General features: G+C 43.4%; 1 long non-coding RNA gene across 3 annotated transcripts in view; it reads right to left on the bottom strand.

Annotated features, from left to right (window-relative positions):
• The window catches only part of LOC112652792 (uncharacterized), a 50,280-nt gene that overhangs the window by 9,354 nt on the left and 13,005 nt on the right, over window positions 1-27,921 (bottom strand). Inside the window, exons 4-6 of one of the 3 annotated variants that reach the window (XR_007410373.1) lie at window positions 14,239-16,420; window positions 12,126-12,155; window positions 2,920-2,974 (exon numbers count right to left, since the gene is read on the bottom strand). This is a non-coding gene — a long non-coding RNA (uncharacterized LOC112652792). The remainder of the gene's footprint in view (window positions 1-2,919; window positions 2,975-12,125; window positions 12,156-14,238; window positions 16,421-27,921) is intronic. The other 2 variants (XR_007410374.1, XR_003131723.3) reach the window with 2 other exon arrangements.

Below are 27,921 nucleotides of genomic sequence, written 5' to 3'. Positions count from 1 at the left end.
TGTTCCTCAGCCTCACAGATGCAAAACCTCTCCCTGGCTTGCCCACCTGCTCCCTCCCCCATCCTTCATCTGGCTGATTCCTCTCCTCCCTGGAGCCTCATCTCAGGCATCACCTTTGCAGCATTCCCAGGGCCCCCCTTCCTCCAGCCTCTCCCCACCTCCTGCCTCTCCTGCGTGTTGCTGGTCCTCATTGCGCCTCCGTCACAACCCCTACCCTAGGTTACAGCAGCTGTGAATTCAGCTTTCCCTTCTTGCTTCACTAGGAATTCTTTGAAGGTAGAAATCTTGTCCGCGGTCTGTTACTTCAACAACTACTTCAATTCCTTACATGCGGTCAGGACTCTCAAAGTGTTTGTGCCATGGTATGGTTAAGTGTGCCAACGAGCTAACGAACAAACCCAAAACAAGAGAGTGTATTTAGTCTTGAAAAGAGAAGATACAAAGGGCATTAATGATGCAAAGTTAATATATCATGGTATATATATACCATGAGCTTGGGGATAGGTACAGGTCACCAAGTAGGTCTTCAATGGTCCAGCGCAACCAGTTGATACCTTTCAGCTCCTTTAGCCACCCACTCCTCGCAGGCAACAGGTGCTCTTCAAAGCCGAGGTCACCACTGATGAAAATGCTTGTCTCTGTGAGGAGTCCCTGAAAATATCCTATGAAATCTGTCTTTTAGCTGGGGCCCAAGATCACGCATCACAATGCCTGGGAAGCCTGTGGAAGCTTCCATCCACAACTGAGCTGCTGTTTCCATCACGTTGAGGAAAGGCAATCCTACACACAATATGATGAGAGCACCCACAGCATTTATTGGTCACCTCAAGGAAAAGACTCCAAAGTAACAAGATAACTTTTTTCAAAGAATCTTTTCAGACTTGTCATATGGAAGAGAAACCCTCTGTCAAGAATCCTAAAAAAGCCAAGCGAGGACCACTGGAGGTTGAAGTCAGATATGTGTCTGAGGGGGTCTCCTAATAATTAGATTTGTTTTAAAATGGAGTGAACAACTCATAAGAAATAGTGCCCCTTTTTTTGTCCTTGGAGATGTCCAAAGAGAAATTGGCTGACAACAAGGAAGTTTCATGCTCTGGAGTCCCCTGTGCGTGGCTATTCAGCAAAAGATAGCTCCATTTGAGAATTACCAAGTGCCCGCTTCCCAGGAACTATCTGCACTGATGACAAGTATCTGTCGAAGGGCGGTAAACATGTGTGATGATACCTGCTTAACTCCAAGACTCTTTTCATGCAAACGGCATTACAGCCTCAATCATATTTGCAGAGAACACCATCCTCCAGCTGGACTAAACAGACCAGAGGTGGACACTTGACACGAGCCTGAATGCCAAAGATGGAAATTTGGGGATCGTGTGGACACAGAGAGCTGCTCTGCTGAGACACACACAAATAAATGCTGAGCGAGCAAATACTATGTGCCAGGCACTGTTCTAGGCGTCGGTGAGCCTGCAGGAAACAAACCAGATAAAAATCCCTGTTTCACGAAACTCACATTTAGTACAGGGCCAGGAAACAAAGATAAGAGGCAGAGAGACAGAGAGCAAAAGAACAAGGCCTCAGTTTCCTGGCAGGCCCCTGAGAATTGCCTGTGGGTTCTGTGAGAAACCTCAATGGTTCTCCAATAAACTCCCTGCTTGCTTATGCCCACTGGAGTTGGTTTCTGCTGTTTGCAACCCCAAGGGGCTTAACTAAGATTCCACGTGAAATGCATTTGGCTTCACCCCCATCCTCTTCACAACCACTTTGGGGCAGGTGGAGCAGGGCATCTTTTTAAGATCGATAGGTCAGAAGCCAGTGGAAGAGAACGAGAAAACTTTCCTTGCCATCCTTCTACCGATCAGTTCTCGAATTTAGGGGCCCTGGCTTTCTACTTTCCATAATAAGGAAGACGGAGAGAAGCTGCTTCCCCAGATATTCAGGATGGCAGAGCAAAGGTTACATGATAGGCAAAGTTTCATGCTCTCTACCACGTCCAGGTATTATTATTATTTAATATTTCTACAAAACTGTGTGATAAGCAAGGAAGTACATTCTCCACCCAGGCTTAAAATAATAAATAAAATCATTCCAAAACAAGGGGAAAAAAAGTTCTTTCCCCAAGAGCTTAGAGGGGAGAGGCACGTCGAACAATACAGGACAGCGATGTGGCCTGAGATGTGTTCAGGAAGTTTTAAATAGACCGTGTCGCAGTGTGGTCAGGTTTCCAGGGGCTTTTTGAGAGAGCAAAGGGAGAGCTATTTGGATGGCCTGGGGCCAGCGTGCTTATGGGAGGAGGGGTCCAGGTCCTAGGACAGTGTACCCCTCCTCCAAGGAGCCGCTGGTCCTCAGGCTTTAAGTTTTGGAATCTTCAACTTATTAAGAAAGAGGGTAAGAGATTACAACAAAACAAAACAAAACAAAAACAAAGAAAAAAAACAAAAACAAAAAACCCAACCAACCAACCAAACAAAACCAAACAAAAGCGCCTTGGCCATTTCACCAAATCTGCTTTTATTTTAATGACTCTGAGATGCAGATCTTCTTTCAATATTCTGCTTGCTGATTAATTTCCTGTTGACTCTGAAGGTAACTAAAAACCTCTTGGATGAAGCAGAAATAGCCCTAATGCAAGTGATTCTTAGTAATGGGATTGAGTCACTTGGGACAGCCTTCAGGGGCTTCCTCTAAGCTCCTCGTGAGTGGGCGCTTTTTGGCACTTGATAATGTAAAATGTGTCCTCTCATAAACATGTTCAACATAAAGTCATTCTCCTCCCTCTTCCAGTGTCCTGGGAAGGTCCACCTCTGTTCACTTCTAGAGGCACAGCACTAGCCAAAGTTGTGAAATCCGCTCTGCCTGCTGTCCTCCTTCTGCCCAGATCACTTTCTTTGACCTTTCCCAGCAGTTTTTGACACTTACCTCTCTCTCCATGTTCAGGTTCCTCATTTTGATGTAGTCACTCAGTTATTACAACCTGCAGAAAGAAAACACTTTTATATTAGTCATGTACACTTGAGTATGAGCTTACATCAGATTACTTCTCCTAGGGGCACCCACCTATAAACCCTTGCATTTGAAGGGCAGGGAGGTTTAAGGGAAAAAAAACAGGGCGATGGTTGTTCAAAGACTCCAAAATCCCCTTCAGTTGAGTTTCTTGGGCCAGGCACTTCACTTCTTAGCCTTGATTTATTTTCTTAATTCTATAACATCAGAGGTTTAACTGGATCATTTCTAATAGCAGGGGGGATATTTGAGGAGAGCTGGAGCCTCCCCAGGTCTCGGAGCCAATCACATTGTGTTCAGCCTCTTTCATCTAAATGCCAAGGGATCCGAGGGCACCTTCCAGCAACTGAGATCCAATGTCTGAAGATTTTCTGTCTGGGAAAGTTCCTGCCAGGATTTTATGCAAGGAAAGCCACATTTATTATTCTGGGTATTTATTCACACCTAAAGTTCCTAATACTAACTTCCTAAGACTACTTAATACGGCATGATCACCACGAAATAAGTTTATAACTAAGAAATGTAGGAACACACCAGCCCTAAGCTCTCCGTGGAACTGCCAGCCGCCTCTTGTCCCCACGTGTGTCCTTCCCACGTGGCTCCCCAGACAGCACAGTGGTTTCCAACCTTGGCTGCACATAAATCCCCTGAGGAGCTTTTAAAAGTGTGGTGCCCAGGTCACCTCCGGGACCAGCTACGTCAGCCTTTCTCTCTGCAGTGGGACCAGACCACAGTATCTGAAAAGCCTTTGGAATTCCAGCTTTCCTCAGCATTGGGGGGCTCCTTTCAGGATGTACGTAGGACCCAAGGATCCTCGGAGGGGAGCACATCTCCCAACCCCTGGCTGGCTGGAGGAGTTACTCTGCCTCACTTTTCTTCTTCTTCTCAAAATCTCTGTGGGTTGAGGAGTCTCCATTGCTTTACTTCATTTCACTTGGAAAATCATACTTTGTATGTACCTTCTTCTATTCAGCCTCATTTAACCTTGAATACCCCACAGGTCAGCCTCTTGGGCATCCAGTCGCTCAGACTCTGGGGTCTTCTTGTCCTTTAATATGCTCAGTTAGGGCCACCTGGGTGGCTCAGGGGTTGAATGTCTGCCTTTGGCTCAGGGTGTGATCCCAGGGTCCTGGGATCGAGTCTCGATCGGGCTCTCAGTGGGGAGCCTGCTTCTCCCTCAGCCTGTGTCTCTGCCTCTCTCTCTCTGTCTCTCATGAATAAATAATTAAAATACTTAAAAAAAAAACATGCCCAATTAAATTTAAGTGCTCGCTCAATGTATCTAAGGATTCCTAGGGATCTGCATTTCCAGTGACACCTCTTCTGGCCCTTCTCTCTACTCTCTGTATTATCTCCTACCACCATCATCCATCTTTCCCATTTTTCTCCATGGTCAACACCTTTCCCATTCCTTCATTCTCTCAAAGCACCATTCACAAAGGACTGTGTGTGTAACAGGTTTTATGGATAGTTTCGTGCTAATAACAGGCATTATTGCACGGAACACCACAGGCATCAATTTAAAATTGAACATCAAACTTCACCATCCCAAGATCCAGCAGCCATGGAAAATTCCAGTCACATGGAAGTATTTTTTATTTTTTGGCCACACCTACTCAAAAGACTTTGTCATCTCTTCTTTTGCTGTTAGACTCTATTCTCCCAAATTCCTGATCATTTTTTAATGCGAGGAAATTCACCTTTCAACACCTTGGGCTAAATAAACTAGCCCCTGATGACTTTAACACATCTCCCTATGCTCATTTGCTTGGCAAAACAGAGGGCCCAAAGCATAAAGGAATGCACAGAGATCAGCCTAACATTTTCCTTTTATCCCACTCGCTTTTCTGAGCAGAGACACTCTCTGAGGTCATGACTTCCATGGGTCTGCTCTCCTTGTTCTGTTGTACCCATTCTGGTCTGATATCAATTCCTTGACCTAGCAATCAGTCCATAGCTGAGGAGCTACGAGATCTCTCTGCTAGACGCTGGTGTAGGCAGCAAAACATCAGAGCTGGAGGGACTCAAGGGTAGCCCAGCTCCTCCACTTAGGGGTGAGTAAAATCAAGAGCAGCCTGGTATCATCAGCCAGGGAGAGCGGAGTGGTCTGTGGTGGGCACTCAGGCCTCCCGGATTCACACACAGTTGTACAGCAGTGTGGCCTTGGACTAACTTCTCTGTGTTATTATTAGCTTTGAGGCTAATAATAGAATCCATCTCATCATGCCAATAGGATAAATGAACGATTGCATGCAAATGCACTGGGAATAGTGTTTGCACACAGTACATCCTCAATCTTATTATGACCTAGGGTCCCACAGTCAGTTAGGAAAAAAAAACAGATTGAGAATCCAAGCCTTTGATCTCCTGTCCTCTGCACCTCCTACACGTCGAGGTAATAAAAGATCACATAGGTAAGTTTTTCACAAAATCTTGCCATCTGGCTGGGTAAACAAAGCCAAAACATCTAAAACAGTCAGGGCCAGCCATTAAGGAATGACTGAAGGATTAAAGCAGTGCTTCTTAAGCAGGGCTACACATTAGCATCATCTGGGAGATTTTTCAAAGTCCTGATGCCCAGACCATACCCCAGACCAATTAAATCAGAATCTCTAGGGGAGCGTGGGACCCTTAGCAGCAACATGTTTTAAATCTCCCAGGTAATTTCAGTATTTAGCCAAGGAAGAAAATCACTGATTGGAGCAATCATGACCCTCGCCTGCCCCCCTGCCATGGGCCATCTCAGATCAAAAAGGGGACACGATTTGCTTCTGATCACAAGTACTTTGGAAAAGAATCTCAAGACTCCTTATTCAGTTATTTTTTTAAACTCTTATTTATTTTTTAAATTCAGCTATAATTAACATACTCTTAAGTGGAATTTAAGAAACCAAACAAATGAACAAAGGGGGTGAAAAGGTCACTATTTTTTTAAAGCTACCATTGATTAGGACTTTTGTGTGCCAGGCTAGACCCTTCTGGTGCCTTACCTCGCTGACACAGCACAACGATCCAGTGAGGCCGGTTCTATAATGAGTCCTGCTTTATAGATGTGGAAACCAGGGCTTGGAGAGATGAAGTTACTTGGCCAAGTAACACAGTGACAATGTTCTTGGATCCGGGACTCAGGCATAGGCCTGCCAGCCCCGAGCCCATGGACACAGACCGTGACTTGCTCTCACCTCTCTGCCCCCTGAAGCGTCCTTTCTCAGATATCCCTCTCTCCCCTGCCACCCACAATCTGCAGGCAGAGCACTTCCCAATCTGTCACCACCACCTCCACCCTCCTCAGCACCACGACCCAAACCCCAATGTCTGTCATTTTTATAAAATATTGTTCTGCTTTTGCCTTTGCTCCCATCTCCCTGCCCCCAAAGAGACCAACTGTCCCCTCTCTCTCACAAATATTTATACAGCCTTTTTCTTGCTAATTCCCACTGTTAGTTCCCTTCCCATTTCTAGCTACTTTTACATCTGGACTGCTGAACTTCTTTATAGCCTCCCCAGCCTACTTCTACTAAAAATATTCAGCACAGTGTAAGGCAAACCTTTGTCCTCATCTGCTGTGTTCTCATCCCCAGTCTTTCAGAGTATAATTACCTCACTCTGAAAAGCCTTCATCAAAAGAGCTTACATTTTCTTTTCCTTTCTAAAGCTAAATTCCTTACTATGATGTATTAATTATCTATTGCTGTATAACACTATTACAGCAAAATTACTAGCTTAAAACACCACACATTAATTATCTCATGATTTCTATTTATCAAGAGCCCAGGAACAACTTAGTTGGGTGCCCCATCCAGTATCTCTTGAGACTCTCATCGAGGTGTGGATTGGGGCTGCAGTCTTATATGAAGCTTAACTGGGGAAGGATCCACTTCTGAGCTCATTCAGGTGGCTGCAGCATTCAATGCCTTGCAGTTGAAGGTCTGAGCACTTTGATTAGGAACCCAAACTTCAGCTCCTTGTCATAACATATCCTCCACAGACAGCTCACAACAGAAGCAGTTTTCTTCTTCAAAGACAGCAAAGTAGGAGGTCTCCTTGCAAGTTAAGGATTACAATCAGGGCAGCCCGGGTGGCTCAGCGGTTTAGTGCTGCCTTCAGCCCAGGGTGTGGTCCTGGAGACCCGGGATCGAGTCCCATGTCAGGCTCCCTGCATGGAATGGAGCCTGCTTCTCTCCCTGCCAGTCTCTCTCTCTCTCTCTCTCTCTCTCTCTCTCTCTCTCTCTCTCTCTCTCTGTGTGTGTGTGTGTCTCATGAGTAAATAAATTAAATATTAAAAAAAAGAATTACAATCATCTATACTATAATCACCTACACATAATCTTAGTCTAATTCCCTTTGCCATGTCCTGTTGATTAGAAGCAAACCAAAGGGTCTGTCCACCTTCAAAGGAAGGGATAAAGACATGGATACCAAGAGGCAAAGATCATGAAGATAAGCCTCCTTAGACTTTGTCTTCTACAATGGGCTGCCAGCACTATTCCCTCCCCCAAATCCTGCTGCTCCTTCTGAGTGTTCCCTCTTCTTTCTACACCTCCTCTTCCTGCCTCCTGGTCTTTGCCCAGATTGCCCCAAATTTGGAGGGCAAGGGAAGTGAAATTTCTTCCACCTCCCAACCCTTGCTCTAAGGACAGGAAAGGCATTTAGGCAGAAGCCCTTCAATGTCAGTTAAGGTCATACAATTTGGCAATGTAACCCAGGGTAAAAGGGGTCAAATTCCACCCCCCCCAACATAAAAGGGGCTCAGCACAAGTTTACATGAAATAGTCAAATGTATACAGATGAGAGGAATATAAGTTTGTCACGCTAATCAAATGGCTATAGTTGGAAGGAAATTAACCCTGTTATGATGAGGTGAGTTTAATTTTGGACATTCAAAGAGAAAATAAATCATAAGCCAGGGTGGAAACCCTTCCACTCTTTCCCACTGGCCCAAACTCACCCATGTAGATGATATAGATACAGATACAGATATAGAGATAGAGATAGAGATAGATGATAAAGATACAGATACACTGCCCCCTTTAAGCCAGTCATCTCAGAGATCAGAACTCACTCTTTTTCCTAATGAATCAGCAGAAGTTAGGCTGAGGAGAAAGCCCATTACAAAGGATGTAAAAAACAAGAAAATACCAAATGGTGTAGGACTTGATCATTTTCCTAGGGAGTGGTAAGTTTTACCTTGGGAAAAAGGTATATGAGAGTATGAATCAGAATTAGTTTGAGCTATAAAAACCACAAAATTCCCAAATAAGAATGACTTAAACAAAAATGAAGATTGTCTCTCTCTCTCATGTTCAAGAAGTCTGAAGATAGCCAGAGCAAGGTTGGTAAATAACCCATGGGGGCAGAGAAGCAGACTCCTCTATGCTGCTGTGCCAAGTACAACCTCCATTCTCAAGATAACTTCATGGTCAAAGTGATTGCCAGAGTCCTCCACATTGCATCAGTCTTTCGGTCAGTAAGAAGGAGAAAGGAGGAAAGAAAAGCATCCTCTACTGTATCTAAGGAGACACTATGGAAGCTACACACAGACTTCTGTTAACTACTCCCACTGATCCCACTGGTATCATATAGTCACATCCGGCTGCAAGAGAGGCTGGGAACTGTAGTATTTATTCTGGTCAACTAAGTGTCTGAATAAAAATCATCCATGTCAAAGGGGCAATTGCTTATTGGTAGACAAAAAGCATCCTGCTACCCAGGTGTAGTGACATGAAGATGCACCCCTGCCTGTCCCTGCAAGGGAGGACATGCTACCCTAGCTCTTGGGAGTACCATCCATGGACAGCCTCCCACTCAAGTCAGCTGCAGGGAGTTGCCTGACTCAAGGACTTGTCCACGTTCAGTGGCTGAGATGGGGGCATGGAAGTTGGCCTGTCAGCCAAGTGGAGGACAACTCTGACAGGCCATCTTGGCTCCAGAGCCCCTATGGCGTTGGCCACGGTTGCCATTGGGGAACTTGTAGGTTCTACTTCTCCTCATCTCAATCCTGCTCCCACTTCCTCCTTTTCACAGCTGTTGACCCCAGAGGACTATGTAATAAACACTCTGTGCCCCAGGCTCTGGTTCCCAGGGAACCCTACCCACGAGAACAGGGGAAGAGGATTTAAAGAGAAAAGATGCGGAAAGTAAAGAGAATAGAGAGAGTTAGGAAATAAAGAAGTACATGAGGCTCACCATTAGTCAGAGTTCCCCAGAGAAACAGAACTTCCAGGATGTGTGTACATGGGTGCAGGTATAAATATAGAGATTCACTCTAAGGAATTGGTTCACACAATTTCAGAGGCTGGTAAATCTCAAATCTACAATGTGGCCTGGTAGGCTGAAGGCCCAGGACAGCCAATTGTGCAGATGAAGTCCAAAGGCAGTCTTGGTTCAGGGAGGCTGGTTTTTTGGTTCTGTTTAGGCCTTCAACTGATTATTTGAGGGCCACTCACCTTATGCAGAGTAATCTGCTTCCTCCAAGTTTGCAAATTTAAATGCTAATCTCAACCAAAAACACCCTCCATGTTGACACATAAGATAACTTTCAGAGACAACCTCTTGGGACCCAGGAAGCTCCCCAATGGAACCTCCACAGATCTCCCTTCATCCCCCAATAATCACATGCATACATGTACACAGGCCAAGGTAGTAGACATTTGCACTTAGGGTAGTTCACCAGAGCAAGATTCCTGATGTCAGCATCCCCTCTGATGCCCTGAAAAGCTGTAAGACTTCACTAAAACCCTGGGTAAAGAATCAGTCCAGGTATTGCATATTAACTTCAGGAAAAGTGACAGGGGTTGGGATCCAAAAATACAAAATGGAGAGTGTTTCCTTTCATCCAGGACAGAAATGGCAACAGCTGGAGCTGCCATGCGACATGTATGTACAAACAATAAGTGAGGCAGGAAAGGTCATTCTGTCCTGCCTTCCATGTCCAAGTGAGAACAGAAAAGAAGAAGCCATCAGAAAGATTCAGCAGGCAAGGCCTAGCATATCCTCCCAGCTCAGGGCTGGCCTGGCGCCTTTCAGGTTTCCCTGCCCAATTCCATCCATTCTTTACCGTCCTTATACTTATGCACCCTTTTACAACTCCTTTTTGTTCTGTTAGATGTACGTTAAGTATGTATTATAGTCATTTTTGTCTTTTCTGTTAGATTTTGGCAACCCAACTACAGTGATGATGTCCACTCTTTAATATGTACTTACAAGAGCCAAGGATGGCTTCACTTCTCATGTGCCCTCAAAAAAAGTCAGGACCAAGAGCCTATCATTAGAAAGGCAGATTATAACAGAAGGGGTGTTGGTCATATGTTACCATAGCTTTCCTGGCCAAAAAAAAAAAAAGAGTATATACCCTATAAATGACAGTGGGAGATTTAGAAAAAAAGCAATTACTTGTCCTCCTTTTCTTTGTTAGGATATATCCAAGGTACAAGAAAAGAAATTTGGAAGACTCAGAAGAGAGTTTAGAGCAGGGCAGCTTGTGCTGATTAAAAAGCCCAATCCTCCTGGGAACCGAGACAGAGAAAGAACATGATTTGTTCATAGTCGGACAGTTCATTAGTTGTGAAGCTGGGTTCTTAACTCAAGTCTTAACTCCCATGATATGCTATAAACGGTACTCAGGTTTCCCAGCTTCTTATTTCCATTCAATAAACCTCATCATTTTCACAAAAGCAATATCGCATGCCAATGGGACTTTCCAGTGTTTTCTGATGGGCTGGCAGATGGTCCTTAGACTCTTGCTGAACCCTGACTTGTCTTCTCATTGCATCCCCAACTCCGTCCTCAGTTTCCTTGCCAGGCACAGGGCAGGGAGAGGATCCTGCTAATGCTTCCCAGTAGCAGCCTACAGAGCCCCAGTCTCTAGGGATTTGCAACACCTGGCATTTTATTGGTTTATATAATGGTCATCTCCTCTCCACTCCGACCCTCATCAAAAGTGCAATCAGGCACAACAAAATGACTTAAAAAAACAAAAAGATATTTAGCATACCTCCTTGAGACAAACACAACAGCTATGCTTCTGGCATCGCAAACAAAGGCCCTCACAGCCCCTCCCCCCAGGAAAATTAATAATACATGGAGATTTTCAGGAATTGCTAGAAGTGTGACACCCACCCTTTCCAGATTTCCCGGAAGAATTCTGATTCGTTTCTGACAAATAAGCTCCTTTAAGCATGTAATGAGATTTGATTTGATTTTTAGACCTTTGTAAATGTTTTCTGTCCATCAAACCGTGCATCAGAAGAAATCACCCTGCACTGGACCTTGCGGAGGGCTATCACCCAGTGTAAAGAATGAACTGGAACAGGAGAAGGCAGGCTGAGCACCTTCAGGCAGGTCTGGTCTCCAGCTCCTGCCACCCCTCTTCCGGCCTGCAGGTCAGTGACCATAGGAAGGCAAACACCTACACTCTCGCCTGGCACCCGATTGTGGGGGGCATGCTGCTCCCCACAGAGCAAATTTCACTTTGCCTTTTGCAGAGGATGAATGTTACTCACTTTCCCTTCTGAGGGTTATGTGATGACCTGCTATGGGCCACATCTTCAACTGAGTCATGAGTGCCAAGTTGCCAGGCATGCCCACTCGATCATATTTGACACGCAGAAGTTCTATAGAAGCCCCCACCCACAGAAGCAACTTGACAGCACAGCTGCAAGGCAGGAGGACTGGCGGGGGGTGGATCTCACCCAGTCCCTCAGACATTTGCCCTGCACCCGGCCCAGACCCTTCCCTGTCCTTCCCTCCCTCTCCACGCCCACATCTCCAGGCTGGTCAAATCCGGGTTTAAAGGCACCAGCCTGATGTACCCTTTCTTCAGGAGGTTGTGGCCAGTTTCTGGCTGCAGGAATGCGGCCCCCTCCAACAGCCCTCAGCCAGAGCACACTGTGCTCCTATTTCTCTTCCTGTCACCTTCCGATTCATTTCCTGTAAGCTGTGACCCTTTCTGGGGAACATTAATTAACCATGATGTTTTGTTTGTTTTTTTTTTCCATCAGAATTCTAGGAAAGTGACATCTCTCTGACTCACACTACTGCGGCTTAAAAAGTATTTACTAAAAGAAAAAAAAAGTATTTACTATATTCGATTGAGGCAGATGAGTTTTGTGCTAGATACTTACTGTATGGATTTACGACCATCTGTAACCATTCTGGGAAAGAAAAAAAAGAAATCAGCACCACTAGCTGTGAATAAAGCTCGCTGTATCACTAAAACTGAGTGAAAACATATGGGATGAAGTATCTTTAAATGATCTCATAAATGTCTTTATTTAGAAATACAACAGACTTCCTTTATAAAGCTAGTTTCAAAAATAAAGTTAACACCACCCTTGGACCTTATAGTCCACCACTCGTTGCTTGATAAGAGAGTGGTTTTACAACCTATATTATCATCTACCTAAAGGGTTTTACAATCCATACAGTCATAAGCTTGCAAAATAAACTATGCAAATTTATGTGGACCAGGGTCTAAATTAATTTGGGTCTAAATAAATCAAACCCTAGCGAGACCATGATTTAATTAAAAATTGAAAATATGACTCATGGCACTTAAGTCTACTGATGTGTCCTGCCAAGGGAGGCGTCATCGCTATGACAGAGACAAATGCAGGAAAAGCTGGTGGATTCTTCAACGTCTAAATAGAGAGAGGTATCAAGATAAACACGGAATTCTAAGAGTTCCTATAATTGCTGAAATCAATGTTTTTATGGCAATTTCAGAAGGAGGAAGCTCTCAACATCCATTCTGCAAATAAAAAGGCATTAGTTTTTTTATTGTCACTTTTTCTCCCTCTACTTTGGGGTTTTCATGGTTCCCCTTACCATCTTGTGACTATGTATATACTTCTTACAAACTTTATTTTTGTTCCTGTTGTTACTTTGCATATTACTACTTGTACAAACTAATTTTTTTTTTACATTTTTTTTTATTGGAGTTCAATTTGCCAACATATAGCATGTCACCCAGTGCTCATCCTGTCAAGTGCCCCCCTCAGTGCCCCTCACCCAGTCACCCCAATCCCCCACCCACCTCCCTTTCCACTACCCCTCATTCATTTCTCAGACTTCTATTTTCTGAAATAGGCTCACTGCTAGCAGGGCCCCTGCTGTGTCCCAGGAGTTTCTGCAAATCTGTTTGTTAGGCTTCCTTCCTGGGATATATGCATATCATCTTTCACCTGGCTGAGGCCCCTCTTAGCCTTGTGTCCCCAACAGGGACCTGTGACCCCTGTTGGGTGACCCTGGGCATGCAGCAGATTTCAGGTCACAGCATGTGAGGCAGGGATGCCTGAACCAAAACCAGGACACAGGAGCCGACTAGCATCTGTTAAAGATATGGGGATGGTACTAGGTTTTCCTGGAAACCTTGGGGGACCCAGTCTGGGAATCATAGATCTGCATCTGACTCCCATGTTACAGGCAGTACAGGTGGAGAGGAAGCAGGGGCCCCAGCAAGACACCAAGTAGATTAGGTTTGTCTCCATTCCAGCTCTCTCCTCTGGTCTATGTGCAGCCCACCCACCCCATCCCGCTCATGACTGGCTCCTCCCCGAGTGCTCTGTGAGCAGTGCCATTTTGTAATAGATTCTTTCTCCAATTTTTCCAATTAAAGCCTTTCCATCACATTGGTGTTTTGAGAAGAGTCTTTCATGCCTTCAGGCAAATGAGTCAGCAATTTGGGAGTTTGGGGTCTCTGATAGGGTGACAAAGGGGATTCTCTTTGAAGCCAAAAGGTACTTGGATGTTCTCCATCCGGGGCTTCTGGAACCTGTGCTCTATCTCACCCCTTTCCTCCTCCTCCTCCTCCACCTCCACCACCACCACCACCACCGTGGGGCCTTCCATTCCTCCACAACAGGCTGGCCCGGAGAGCTGCATGAATTGGGAAAGGTCATCCTGTGGAGGCTGGGAAATACTGCGGCTCTTGGAAGATTGGGATTTCCCCACATGCTGACCTTGCTCAGGAGACTAGGAGGGAGCTGATGCAAATCTCTGAATTATCAACCCTTCCTTGGGTCCTTCTTCCCCAAGCTCTTACACAAATTTTGAGAGACTCAGAGAGAAACATATTTAGGATCAAGTCTAAGTAAGATGCCCCAGAATGTTCCTCAAGAATAGCCAAAATCTAGGGCCTACACACCCCCTCACCGCCAGCTGTGACCAACCAGGAAGGGGAAGGGGGAAAATAAACACTTCCTAAAATGACAGAGGCCAGAGGCAAATGGACCTCACCTCCTGTCAGTCGAGCTGATGGTCTTCTCCAGGATAGAAGCAGAGAAGCTGAAGCTGGTTTCTTCTCTTCATTCCTACTATCCCACAGGTGGCCACTCCGCAAGCTAAGAAAGGCCCATCTGTGAGCCTATGGCGCCACCTAGCAAAAACCAGAGGGTCCTCGGAGAAACACTGAGCAGGGAGGCTCTTGGGTTTTGTCTTGGTTTGGTTTTTTTCCACAACCAGAAACAGGGGGTTTCCATTTCATTCACGGAGTTCTGGGAAATGGAATTTGTATAAAACCTTTCTTGCACATGATGGAAAACATGTATTAGCATCTAATGAGCGAACTTGGCCCAAAGGCAATTGTAATCAAAACATGAGGATAAGAGTTTAGCTCTCTAAACTTGCATTTTTTCCCCCAGCGACAGCTGTGACTCTGCAGTTTTTGCTTCAAGAAGAATTTGGTTCTGCGTTAAGTTATACATTTTGAAAACTGACAGAGCTACCATTTCTCCTGTTTGCTTTTCCTCCCCCCCCCCCCCCCCCTTTTCTCTCCCAGGTCAGATTTACCTGTGAATGATGCCCAGAAGTCCTGAAGGGAATCACCACCAAGGACAGATTCTATAGGTGAGTGTAGGTACAGTTCAGTCAAGGGGACAGTCTGACAATTTTACAATGTCACTGTGCCCCTCCGGGCTCAGGGGACAGAGATGAGGTTTCCCCTGTTCCCACAAACCCAGCCCCATAAGGAAACACTTGCCATGCACAGTTGAAACCACAGATTGCCAAGGAGTCCAGGTATACCCTAACCATAAATGGCCATGGCCCTGCCCAGAAAGCTGGAGCAGCCCTCCCATCAGAGATGCGTGCAGCTCCGAAGGAAAACAGAGATTCAAGGTCGCATCTCAGCTTCTGCCCAAATCTCTTTTGAGACCACATTGGGAAGAGGCAAGTCTTTGCCTCTGAAAGGGTCAGGAGACCATAGAGGGTCTGAACATGGTCTTCTGGAGCCAAATGCCTAGGTTCCATGTTTGCTTCTTTCAATTTAAGCCTCTCCTCAGTTCTCTGGACAGGAAGAGAGAATTCTAGTACCTGATGTTTCCATAAGGTGAAGATTACATGAGATAAACCATACCAAATGCTTAGGATAAGGCCTGGCACATGGCAGGTGCTTCATAAATATTAACTAGTGTTTCATTATCCCAGAGTGTAAAGAAACACACCCGAGTTTCCTTGCACTGTAATAAATCGACTATGGTTTTCTTTCACATCCGAAGATTCTCATGAATCAGCGTTGCAAACTGCTTGTGTAGCCACCCCTCAGTGGCAAATTCTCTGGACTGTTCCACACTGGCAGCAGAAACAAGAGGAAATATACCACCTTAAAAAATTCTCTTAAGGAGGAAGCATGCAAAAAAGTTGGAAGACCACCGATCTACCTCAAATGGTCCGACGGATGCTCCATTAATGCTGTTAGCGCGGTTTCTTTTCACTTGCCTTTATGATCATTCTGCAAACCCCAGCACCATCTCTGGTTGATTCAGTGAACATTCCTGAACGGTTTAATCACGACAAGGCTCTCCTTCATGTTTTACCTATTAGACAAGAAGTTTCTTAGGTGCAAGAATCCTGCCTAACCACTCCGTACCTTCAGGCGACTAGAAACTGTTTTGCACTTTTGGATTAAACACCTAGACAATTTGAAAAATGGTGATTTGGAGTCAGATACTACTTGTCTACTGAACTGACATTACAGCCAAATGAAAGCAAGGCTTAACTTTTGGAGCATCTCTTCAGGGTCCGCCTCTGGGCACTGTCATCGAACCTGGTCCACGACTGTCATCCATCAGGGCCTCCCGAGAATCAGATTACAACACAGCATTACGGACAGCCCATTTCATAGGAAGTGGCAAACTGATGTCTTTTCCCGCAAGGTGAGGGCCTGAAGAATTTACCAGAAAGCCTCTGACACAAGTGAGTAATGCCAGTGAAAAAGCACTTTATCTTTAGAAGTCATGGGATACACATCAACATATAAGACTTTTAAAGCTGAAGCCAGAGTGCCTTGCCTCCTTGAGCTTCACAGACCAAGACAAATGAGGCTGTGCCCGGGCGTTGGTGGTGGGGAAAATGACGTGACAAATTTCAGATGTCCCATATCTTGGGCTTCATGTGGCTTTTTAATGTAGCTCTAATTGAACTGCAAAGCAAAGATTATGAATATTAATTTGATCTATCAACAGAGTGGTCTACTCTTGTCCTAATTTTTTAATGCTCATCCTGGGGCTGCGTTGCATGATCACACACTCTCATCTGAATGGGGTCAGCAAGTCCTTGCTGAAAAATTCTTACAAACTTTTTATGGATGGGAAGACATGGACGGATATAAAAAGCTTTATTTGATTGCTGTATTATTTAGCATTTGATTCCGAGTCTAGCTGCAGTGTTCATGGGAGACATCCCCAGAAATACAGTCTTTACCTGTTTATATTGACATACTTAAGTAATAGCAATTGCAAACCCTGACATCTTCTGACTTAGGGAACAGCTCTTTATAAGTGAAAACTCTGGGGCAGCCCCAGTGGCCCAGCAGTTTAGCGCTGCCTTCAGCCCAGGCTGTGATCCTGAAGACCTGAGATTGAGTCCCACGTCGGGCTCCCTGCATGGAGCCTGCTTCTCCCTCTGCCTGTGTCCCTCATGAATAAATAAATAAAATCTTAAAAATAAAAAACAAAAAAAACCTCTGTTCACTGCAATTTGAGCACAGGATCTTTATCCTTCCTTATCATTACTTTACAGTGATGTAAAGAATCAGAGAAGAATCACTGGCTTCATGTACCTTCATACCAAACCAACTTCCTGCCTGTGATATGCCCCTAATGAAGTATCAGGCTGTACAAATGATCTGTTTGGCTGCAAAATGTGGTCAAGTATATATACACATACACTTAAAGATACATGACTTTCTGAATTCAATATAATTCCCATCAAAATTCCCCTGGGCTTTTGAGGAAACTTGGCAAGCTGATTCCAAAATATGTATGAAAGAGCAAAAGACCAAGTATAGACAAGACACTCAAAAAAAAGAACCACATGGGAGAACTTGACTTCCAGATATTAAAATTATTCTAGGGCTAAAGCATTTAAGATAGCATGGTATCGGTGGGAAAAAGTATAGTCGGGCCAGTACAGTGGAATACAGAGCCCAGAAATAGGTCTACTTTGCATTGAAATGTGACCAGTCTTTTTTTTTTTTAAGATTTTATTTATTTATTCATGAGAGACACAGAAAGAGAGCCAGAGACACAGGCAGAGGGAGAAGTAGGGCCCCTACTGGGAGCCTGATATGGGACTAGATCACAGGATCCCAGAATCATGACCTAACCCCAAAGCAGATGCTCAACTACTGAGCCATCCAGGTCCGGTCTTTTCTAGCGCTGACATTAGAGATCCCTGGGAGAAATATTTTTTCAATATATGTGTGTGGGAAAAACAAATTATCCATATGTTTAAAAAATAATATTGAAGCCCTTACACTACAATTTCTGGTATATTAAAAACTCAGAAGTAAAAGTAGAACTATAAAATTTATCAAAGATTAATATAGAGGTATAATTTTATGATTTATAAATATTTCTTTGAAAAAAATATATACTATAAATTATTAAAATGAAATCAACTGTTTTAAAATTAAGAGTTTATATTCCTTAAAAGACACAATAACGAAAGTAAAAAAGTTAAGGCAGAAACTGGAAGAAGGTATTTGCAACACAAAGGATTAATCTCCAGCATATATAAAGAATCCCCATAAATCAATAAGAAAAAGACAACTGATAAGTGAGCAAAAGTGTTAAGTGTGTATTTCTCAGAAGAACAAGAAATAGACAATAATGTATTATTCTGAGTGATTTCATTAGAAATTAGAAAAAAAGATACAAATTAAAACCACAATGGTCAGATACCCTTTACACAAACAGTGAGAATCCTGATAATAACCAACGTTAACTGAGAACGCACAGCAATCGTTATGCTCTGAAGATAATTTGACGCCATCCAGTAAGTTAGAAAAGTAGATTAATTCTCTGACTCAGTAATTCCACCCCAAGGTATAGTCCCTTGAGAAATTCGTGCACTGTGTACTAAGAGACATGTGGAAGAATGTTTCATAGCAGGACTGTTTGTAATTGGGGAAAGAACCCTGAAAACAGGCCAAATGTTAATAAACAAAAGAATGGATAAATAAATTGTGGCATATTCACAATGAATACATCAATGGACAAGTCAAAAAGCTACACTCATTACAGATGGAATTCAGAAAGAAAACTCGCTGAGTGTAAAAGCAAGTGATAGAATATATCCAGAATGACTCCATTTAGCTGACATTCCAGAACATGCAAAACCAAACAATATGTTCTGTGGGGGTGTAAATACATGAGAGGTGACTAAAAAGAAAAGCGAAGGGATGATGAATACAAACATCCAGGTAGGAGTTCTCTCTGATAGGGAGTCAGGAAGGATCACACTGAAGGCCTTCCAGATAATGGTAATGGTCTTTCTTAAGCTGGGTGGTTGGTAATGGATTTCTGTTGTGCTATTATTATTCAAACTTCCCAGTTTTAAAATATTTTTATCTTGAAATAGTTATGTATTCACATAGAAATTTAATTTATTTTTAAGATTTATTTATTTATTCATGAGAGACACACAGAGAGAGGCAGAGACATAGGCAGGGGGGAAGCAAGCTCCTTGCAGGGAGCCCGATGTGGGACTCGATCCCGGGACTCTGGGATCATGCCCTGAGCCAAAGGAAGATGCGCAACCGCTGAGCCAACCAGGCATCCCTCACATAGAAATTTTTAAAAGGGCAAAGTGAGTTCCCCTGTACCCTCCATCTAGCTTCCCTGAGTAGTTCCTATAGTTCAGTGATCAAAACCAGAAAGTCTAGACGCCTGAGTGGCTGAGAGGTTGAGTGTCTGCCTTTGGCTCAGGGCCTGACCCAGGGGATCTGGGGATTGAGTCCCACATTGGGCTCCCTGCATGGAGCCTGCTTCTCCCTCCGCCTCTGTCTCTGCCTCTCTCTGTGTCTCTCATGAATAAATACATAAAATCTGAAAAAAACAAAAACAAAAACAAAACCCCAAACCAGAAAGTTGACCTCGGTGCCACACTATGAATAACCTGCAGCCCTTATTCAGATGTCACTGTTTTTTTTGACAGGGGCTACCTGGGAGTGAGCGTGCACGTGCGTATACGTCTATGAAGTTTTATTGAGGCGTAGATTCCTGTAACCACCACCACAGTCAAGATACAGACCTTCTAGGTTACCACAAATACACTGAACCATCACACCCTCCCCTGAGCTCTAACCCCTCAGCAACAGTCTGTCTGTTCTTATTACCAAAATGTTGCTACCCTGTTTTTCTATCTATCTATCTATCTATCTATCTATCTATCTATCTATCTATCTATCTATCATCTATCTATCATCTATCTATTTATTTATTTATCTTTGTTTCTTTCTTTTTTAAAAAATATTTTATTTATTTATTCATGACACACACACACACACACACACACACACACACACACACAGGGAGGCAGAGACACAGGCAGAGGGAGAAGCAGGCTCCACGCAGGGAGCCAGACCTGGGACTGGATCCCAAGACTCCAGGATCATGCCCCGGGCCGAAGGCAGGTGCCAAACCGCTGAGCCACCCAGGGATTCCCCCCTGTTTGTTTTTCTAAATGTTCTTTGGTACCTATTTAATACTTTTAAAAAGCTCAGATTCCAAAGGGAAGAATGCGCAGCACATGGAAAGGAGAGGGCCACCCCCTGTCCTTAGCCAATGCAGGCAGGTCTGCTGAACAGCCGGGCGCTTCCCATTCCACACAACTCACCGTCCCCACCGCCTCGGGGACCTCGGGTACAGATAAAGTACACTTGTTTGTCCTCTTCCGAGGGTCATCTGGGGATCAGAAGAGCCCCCTGGCTTCCCCAGCCGGCCCCTCCCCCTGCACCCCGGCCACGGCGACGGGCAGCGGTTGATGACAGCCCCTGTCTCGAGGGTGAAGTGAGCCCAGGGTGCGGAGAGCTCACCGAACAAATGAGACACAGATGGAGGAAGCACAGGGGTGCTTTCAGTTACCTGATCGTGACTGACTGCACCAGCCATGTCTCTTGGAGCTTCCCCCCTGTCCCCTCGGTCCGCGAGGCTCCTGCAGGGCTCAGGCTCCGGGGTCAGGCCGCTCCAGAGGCAGCCGCCCTAGCGTGAAGCCAAGCGTCTCCTTCCATTGGAACCCCAGCCTGGCTGCCTGTCCTGCAACCTGCCCCACATCTTGGGCAGTTGCCTCCTTCTCCCCAACCAGCCTCATGGGGAGGGAGCCTTCCCCCGGCCTAGGCCTCTTGACATAAAACCAAAACTGTATCCCTTTTGGGCTTTTCTAATTCCCACGATGCTTACCACATCTTTCAATCCTGGTTCCAAACAGCCTCCACCTCCTCCCTCCTTTTCTTCCCCCTCTTTCTCATTGAGGTGTATTTTGTTTTGTTTCCATTTTACAGTGCTCAACCAGGCATGTATAGGCAGACCCTGCCTTTGCCACAATCAATCAGTTCTTGGAATCCTTCTCATGAAGGGAATCGTATTTCCTTCTAAGAACAGTGCCACGATCAGAGAATGCATTTCTGAAAAAAAAGTCCAACCACAATTAAATAGGTTGATTAAACTGAACTCTTAGGATACTAACATGTCATTTGAGAAAGGGGTTGTAGACAAATCTGGGAAACACTGGATTTAACGAAGTGAATCCCCAACCCCTGCCACTGCAAGAAGGCTCAGATCTTTTGGTGACTCATAGACATTTTGGGGGTAGAAAGAGGAGGTTTCCATGGGCTACTTGAATGTAGAACAACCACCAAATTAAAGCACATGTATGACAATAATGTATCATTTCTTAAAAAGCAAAGTTAAAAGACCTGAAGACGCTCTATTTTCCAACTCCCATAAAACGAGCACAAACACGCTCCTTCTGCTAATTATGCTCCTGCTTGCTCTCCAGACCTACCCTCCACCTCGCCATCTCCCCAGGGCACCTGACAGATACGAATGGCTCTTTTGCCCTTCACTAGGCTGGTCTTGTCCACAAGCATTGATCCCAGGAGCACTTCCCAATAAATGCATTCCAGAGAACTCAACCTCAGACAAGAGTCAAATATCTGTGTAGATCTTATGAGAAGAAACAGCCCCTCCCTTTTAATTTCCATTTTCCAGAGGCAAGTAGTTCCAGCTCCTTGGTATGTTTTTTGCATATCTCTGAAAAAAATGTTTATGTTGCTACTTTTGAATAATGCTGTTTTAGATATTACTCATTAACTTTCCTCCATGGAGACTCAGGATATTGCTCTCTTACACACACACACACACACACACACACACACACACACTCTCTTCTCATCCACCTATGGTCTCAGTAAAGTCTGAATCAATACTCAGTAAACATATTATTATCACTATACATAAATGATAAAGCTTAGCAGTGTAATATCACATGACTGCTTTTTTCCACTCACATTTTCTTTCCCTAAAGTTAGCATGTCTTGCTTTTCCATTTGCTCAATTTTCTATATATTTATTTCCAAATGCTTCCCTTCTTGATAAATCTCTTGACAAATTCAAGTAAATTAACATTCCATCAATTTCATCCTCTTGAAGATATCTCTTCTAGAGACTCTGGTCTACAGGTTCCTGAATGGATTGACTTCTAGTGCCACCCCCTCTGTTTTCTTGGTCTCCTCTCCCATCGTCTCCAGGACTTCCTTCACATCTGTCTTGCACTGGATCTCTTGTTTTCCTCTTCACTGGTTTACTTCCCTGTTTTAGTGGGTCATATCCTTCAGTAGTTTTAGCAACAGCGCATAGGAGGTCAAGTTTTTGAGATCTTGCTTATCTGAAAAACCACTTACTTTACCTTTGTACTTGGCTAATTTGGGATGGCAGTGGATCTAACGCCTCCTCCTTCTCTAAGCATTTGGCAAAAATTTGGCAAAAATCTCTTCTTCCTTATGTGGTTTCTCTATTGGCTTAGGTACCCATGCAAAAGGAGTCTTGAACAGAGACCTCAATTTATAAGTGAAACACATCCTCAGGATAAGAAGTTGACTTATATGCCATAGCCAAATATCAGTTTAGGTCATGTGAGGAACTAATTATTTTTTAAAGTCAAGTTCACTTTTACTTAATGGTTTAAGCTTAGATGTTTAATTTCAAATATTTTCATTTCTCAAGAAAGTATATATCATTATCATTGATATTAAGGAAAAGATTTAAATTCCCTACTGAAACACAGAGGTCTTGATAATCGTACGAAAAGCATGAAAGCTAAAGAAGTGCCAAAGTAAAAGTTTCCATATTAGGATAAATACACAGAAAAATAATTGTAGCAGACATTACCGCATTTTATTGTTTGTATATATACACATTTGCATATATATGCATATTTTATATATGTGTATGTATATATAAATAAATATATAGTTTGACCCTTGAACAGAGTGAGTTTCAATTGTGAGGGCCACTTATATCAATTTTTTTTCATAAATACAGTACAGTACTATAAATGTATTTTTTCTTCCTTATGATTTTTATTTTTTTTAAAGATTTTATTCATTCATGAGAGACACAGAGAGAGAGAGGCAGAGACACAGGCAGAGGGAGAAGCAAGAGCCCGATGCAGGAACTTGATCCCAGGACCCCAGGGATCACGACCTGAGCCAAAGGCAGATGCTCAACCACTTAGCCACCCAGGGGCCCCAGAAAGCAGTTCTAAGAAAACATATTTCTTCGTTGTAAAGGCACATATCAACTTCTTAGTTTCTGAGAGGCTATTGCAGAAAGGGCCAAATAATTATAAAGAAAGAAAAGAAAGAAGTAGCATATGGTAGTGAAAATTGGGTGTTATTGATGATTTATTGAACTAGAGGACAAGCAAGCCACCAATGCTTAGAGCGAAAATGGAAGCTCCCAACTATATAGCCCCCCACCCCCGCACACACACACCACTCCCTTATTTTCAATAAGCCCTTTGGTTACAATATTAAATGTCTTGGGATTTAAACATTGGACACTAGTCAGAAAGGCAACGTTAGACTAATATAGCAACTGATGCTGCAGTCTGACAGCGGGCTGGTGAAACCACTTTGAAAATGTTTCTTTCTGTTCAAAAGAAGAACAAACTTTAAAGGAAATTTTAATGAAGACACTAAGAAAAAAAAAATTCAGTCAAGATGGATAATTCCCCAGAAGGTTATTCAAGAGCAGTAACAGGAAGCATTTAATAAACTGGCAGCAGAACAGAATGTGAAAATCTCCCGTTTTTAATTTATTTAAAATACATAGAATCAAAGTGTTCCAATTAAAGTGAGTAGCTAACATGATAGGTTCAGTGACATGTTTTATAGATTAATGTCTCTGTGGTTTACACATTCTGACACTCGGAGAGGACTATTTATTGCAGTTATTTGAAACAGTTGTAAACTGTGTCTTACACCAAGAAATAACTGAATTTTCTCTTTAATAGAAATGTATACACCACACTTATTTAATATATATTGACCCTCTTAATGATATTGGGTTTTTTAAAGTATATCTTTTAAAGATATGATCTTTATAAGTAAAATGATAGGATATTTCAGAGTTGCTTCAAAATTACCCCGTGGAATGAAGGAAAATAGATAATCATATAGATGGTGTAACATGGGACAGGAATATATTATTGTTTAAGTTGAGTGATGACTATGGGGAGCTTCTTACACTACCTTTTGTTATTTCTGTATAGGCGTATAATTTTTCTTAATACCAAGGTTTTTTTTTTTTTCTTTTTTCTTTTTTTAAAGATTAGACCCCATAGGTAAGAGGCTAGGCAGCTGTGGTGGTTTTGATGGTCATAGTTTCTAGAGGGTTGAGTTTAGAATATTTCTCTTGATCTCTGGACACTATCTGTGGGGCATCTCCTCTGTGCTGATGCTGCTTCCAAGGCCGCCTACAACAATGAGCATGGCCTGCATATTGTTTAAAAACTGCCAGTTCGCAAAAGTCATCCTTCTGGTGGTGACACATTTAATCCTTGAAAAGGTAAAGAAACAAAACTAAGGGATCGTTAACCTATGTATATTTACCCTGGGTTCATACTTGGTCCAGGGCCATGAGTCCTCCATGACTCAATTGTCCTAGGCGTGGGCTGCCTTCAGCTCTGAGGCACATATTTTCTTGACTCAGTTTAAATGGGAAGATTGATTTGGAATAAGTCAACATATAAAAGGGAATACACCTATTTTTTTAACAGATTATTCAAAAAGAGCTTATTCCAAAGGTTTCGTGGTTTTGTGTGAAGCAATCATATATATTAGCAGAAGCCCTGTTAAAGGATGGTGGGAGGCTTCTGAGCCTCCTATGATACTCTTTGGGCGGGGGGCGGGGGGGAAGTGCTCAAGATCAGATGCATTTCCAGATGAAAACTGCATCAAACTGTTGATGGTTTAGCATTTTATTTGGGTGATTTATCTGAAAAAAACGTAGCAATATAATAAATGTTTTCTCAGGCCGTTTGTTGCCTTGACATCTTTTTTAATGGCAAAAAGGACTGAATTTGTCTTTCCAACAATACATTGGTATTCATGCAAGATCATTCTTTTTTTCTAATGGGGTTTTGTTTTTGTTTGTTGTAGTCTGAGAAGAGTACAAGGTTCAAGAGGGGGAGCTGTGAGAGAAAGAACCTAAAAAATTAGAGGCTAGTGCAGGGAGACTTGGCATGTTACATTTCTATCAATAGGTACAGGAGTCCTTCACCATCCACACACACGGGTGGCCAGTCTCTCTCAAGAACGTCCTTTCTCTGCAAAAGCCAAGTCAATCTCTTCACCCTGTCCTACTTTATTTTGTGAATTGGCAGTTATTAAACAATATGCAGGCCATGCTCATCATTGCAGGCAGCCTTGGAAGCAGCATCAGCAGAGGAGATGCACCACAGGCAGCGCCTGGAGACCATGAGAAATAGTCTCAGCTCAAGATTTATAATGGAAGTTGGAATAGATTTGATTAATTTTTTAGAAAATATTAATCTCCCTCCTCCTTCCCCCTGGAACACAAATATACTTCTCCACCCCACTGACTTTGGACTTGACCATGTGCCTCATTTGGGCTAAGAAAATGTAAGCAGACATGATAAGAGCAGAAGCTTTAAATGTGGCTGTGTGTTTGGCTTCTCCCTCTGGCTTCTGTGATCCAGGGAAGAACATGCTCTGGGTGACTGCTGATCAAGGAGACTGTGAAGATACACAGAGTACACCTGAACCCAAGTGAAGCCTGAAGCCCAGGTGAGCAGCAGCCTGGAGCAGAGCTACCCCGAATGATACACAGACCTGTGAGCAAGAAAATATAAAAGCTAGTATTGCAAGCTACTAAATTTTTGGTGGTTTTTTAGGCATCAGTATGCACCAGTCGGTAGCTGACTAACAGAGAAATCATCTACATATAACAAGGAAACTGAAACACGGGAGTGGATGTATTTTCTAGGCAGACTGTGTATAAATAACAGTGACTCTTGACCAAAGTTGTAGACTTCCTGAAGAAGTACTGATCACCTTTACTAAATTCTTCTCCAGGCTTCCTTCATTCCCTCTGTCTCCCTGTGTCTTCACGTGAGTCCATCTGATTGACAGAATCTGAAACATGTTTAGAGTCCTAGCTGCAAGGATGTTTGGGATATGTAAGTTTTTAGCTCTCCAGCCTTTACGACCCAGAAGGAGGCCTCAATGGGACTTGAGTGGGTCATTCTACTCTTTCTAATATACCACTGTGAGAAGAAGGAATTCAGGGAGGAGAATGAAAAGATGAACCTAGAGAAAACTGGAAGATAGAAATTATGGCAAGATGGTGTATGAAGAAGTGAATGAGTTAATCACTTAAATGATGCAGAACACCATGTAAAAATGCAAAGGAGCTACTGAATGGGGCAATAACAATATCCCTACAAACACTGGGATGGTGAAAAGACAAAGTAGAAAAAATAAGGCCTAAAAGAGTCCTCTTTCCAGAACTTTGGTGGAGCAGGGGAGGGAAAGGATGTGGTTAGCATCCATGTGTTCTTGTGTAATAGTGAATCATTGCTCACTAAGGGATTAGTAAATTTGGTCTGCCCTGAATGGACTAGAAACAGTCTTAATTTATCTCTTCTTTGTAAATTTTTTTTTTTTAAACTTGTCCTCTCCTTATTTCCTGAATTAAGGATCTTCTTCTTCGGTCTCCCAAGTCTTCTTATGAGTCAACAGAAGTGACTCTCAGATTCCCTGTGCATTTTCTTATTGTCAAATCATCACAGCCCATAACTGTGAGAAAGGTCCCCAAAACTGCTGTCGTTGCTCCGTCTGTGCTCTACTTGATCTTTGCTCCACACTGTCTGCATCTCATTACCTCCTGGCAAGGTCCTTCTCTCTCATTCACTTTCTTTATTCTATAATTCATCCCAATTCTCACATTGTGCTCCCAGATCTCAGGCCTCATAGTCTTCCAAGTTGAACCGTGGCCTCAGGGCATTGGTACATATGCCTAATGATCTCTCGATATCCATCTTCCCTTCTTCCTTTTAGTAAAAAAATCTTCCAGGTTGTTTTTTTTTTTTTTAATCTATCTAAGCCTAAGAGAGACTAACTTCTTGGCTTCTCAAGCAGCTGGATAGGCAATTACATCTGAACCCAAGGGAGTCTCTCACCCCTTCCTCCTGCTGGAGAAAGGTGTTGGCCAGAATGCTCTTGGACCTTGTGTATTTTGCATGTCAGAGCTGCCCACCTACCTGGACCACTCACCTCCTGACTGTTAAATGAGGAGGAGATCAATTTAGGTGTTAAGTAAACCACAGCAGTTTGCTTTAGACTGTTCCTTAAATAATACAATGGCCATGAGACATAACCCTCTCCTTGGTGACAATGGCTGTGTGGTCCTACTGCCACACGATGTGTAGGACTGGCTTCACAAAGACCACTGTGTCTTCTGGTCTGACCTTCATGATTTGTTCTCTGTTTCTTATCAGTCTCCTCTGACTAGAACAACATCTAAAAATGTTTCTCATCTATTATGACATTTGTAGCTTGGAGGGGAAAAGTGAACAGTACTTGATAGGATTCTTCTGGAAGTTTTGTCCCCTCGGGAACAACATACACACTGTCCATGATTTTCTGGCATTGGCGTCAGTCAGTTTGCAACAATTCCAAGCTCTACCACTTAAGAGTAATGCTATCTAACCTTTCTGTGTCTCAGTTACAAAACAGGGATTATTATCATTGTACCTGTCTCCAAAAGTGGCTATGATAATAGTTTTAAGTGCATACGGTGAAATTATCTTGTTTTAGGACAAAATGTGACCATTTGAACCTCTCCCTGGATCTTGGAAAAGCTTGTGCCATTAGTTTCACAGGAAACTTATCTCTGCCTACTGTACAGGGTCATGAGAGTATGATACAAGATAGACCCCGGGTCACTAGCACATAATGCATATTTGTGCTTATTACACACACACAGTGACACCCGCCCCCCCTCCCCAGGCAACACAGAGCTAGCTTGACTTGGCCAGCAGAGAAAGGCTAGATTTCAGCCCTCACTCTTCCCCTTGACTGGGAGCCTCCAGCATTACAAAAACTCAATGCTGCTG

The sequence above is a fragment of the Canis lupus genome, chromosome 4 (genome assembly GCF_003254725.2).
Source record: "Canis lupus dingo isolate Sandy chromosome 4, ASM325472v2, whole genome shotgun sequence".
Classification (NCBI taxonomy): Eukaryota; Metazoa; Chordata; class Mammalia; order Carnivora; family Canidae; genus Canis; species Canis lupus.
The sequence above is the reverse complement of the archived record's forward strand: the minus strand, read 5'-3'. Positions and strand labels throughout refer to the sequence as shown.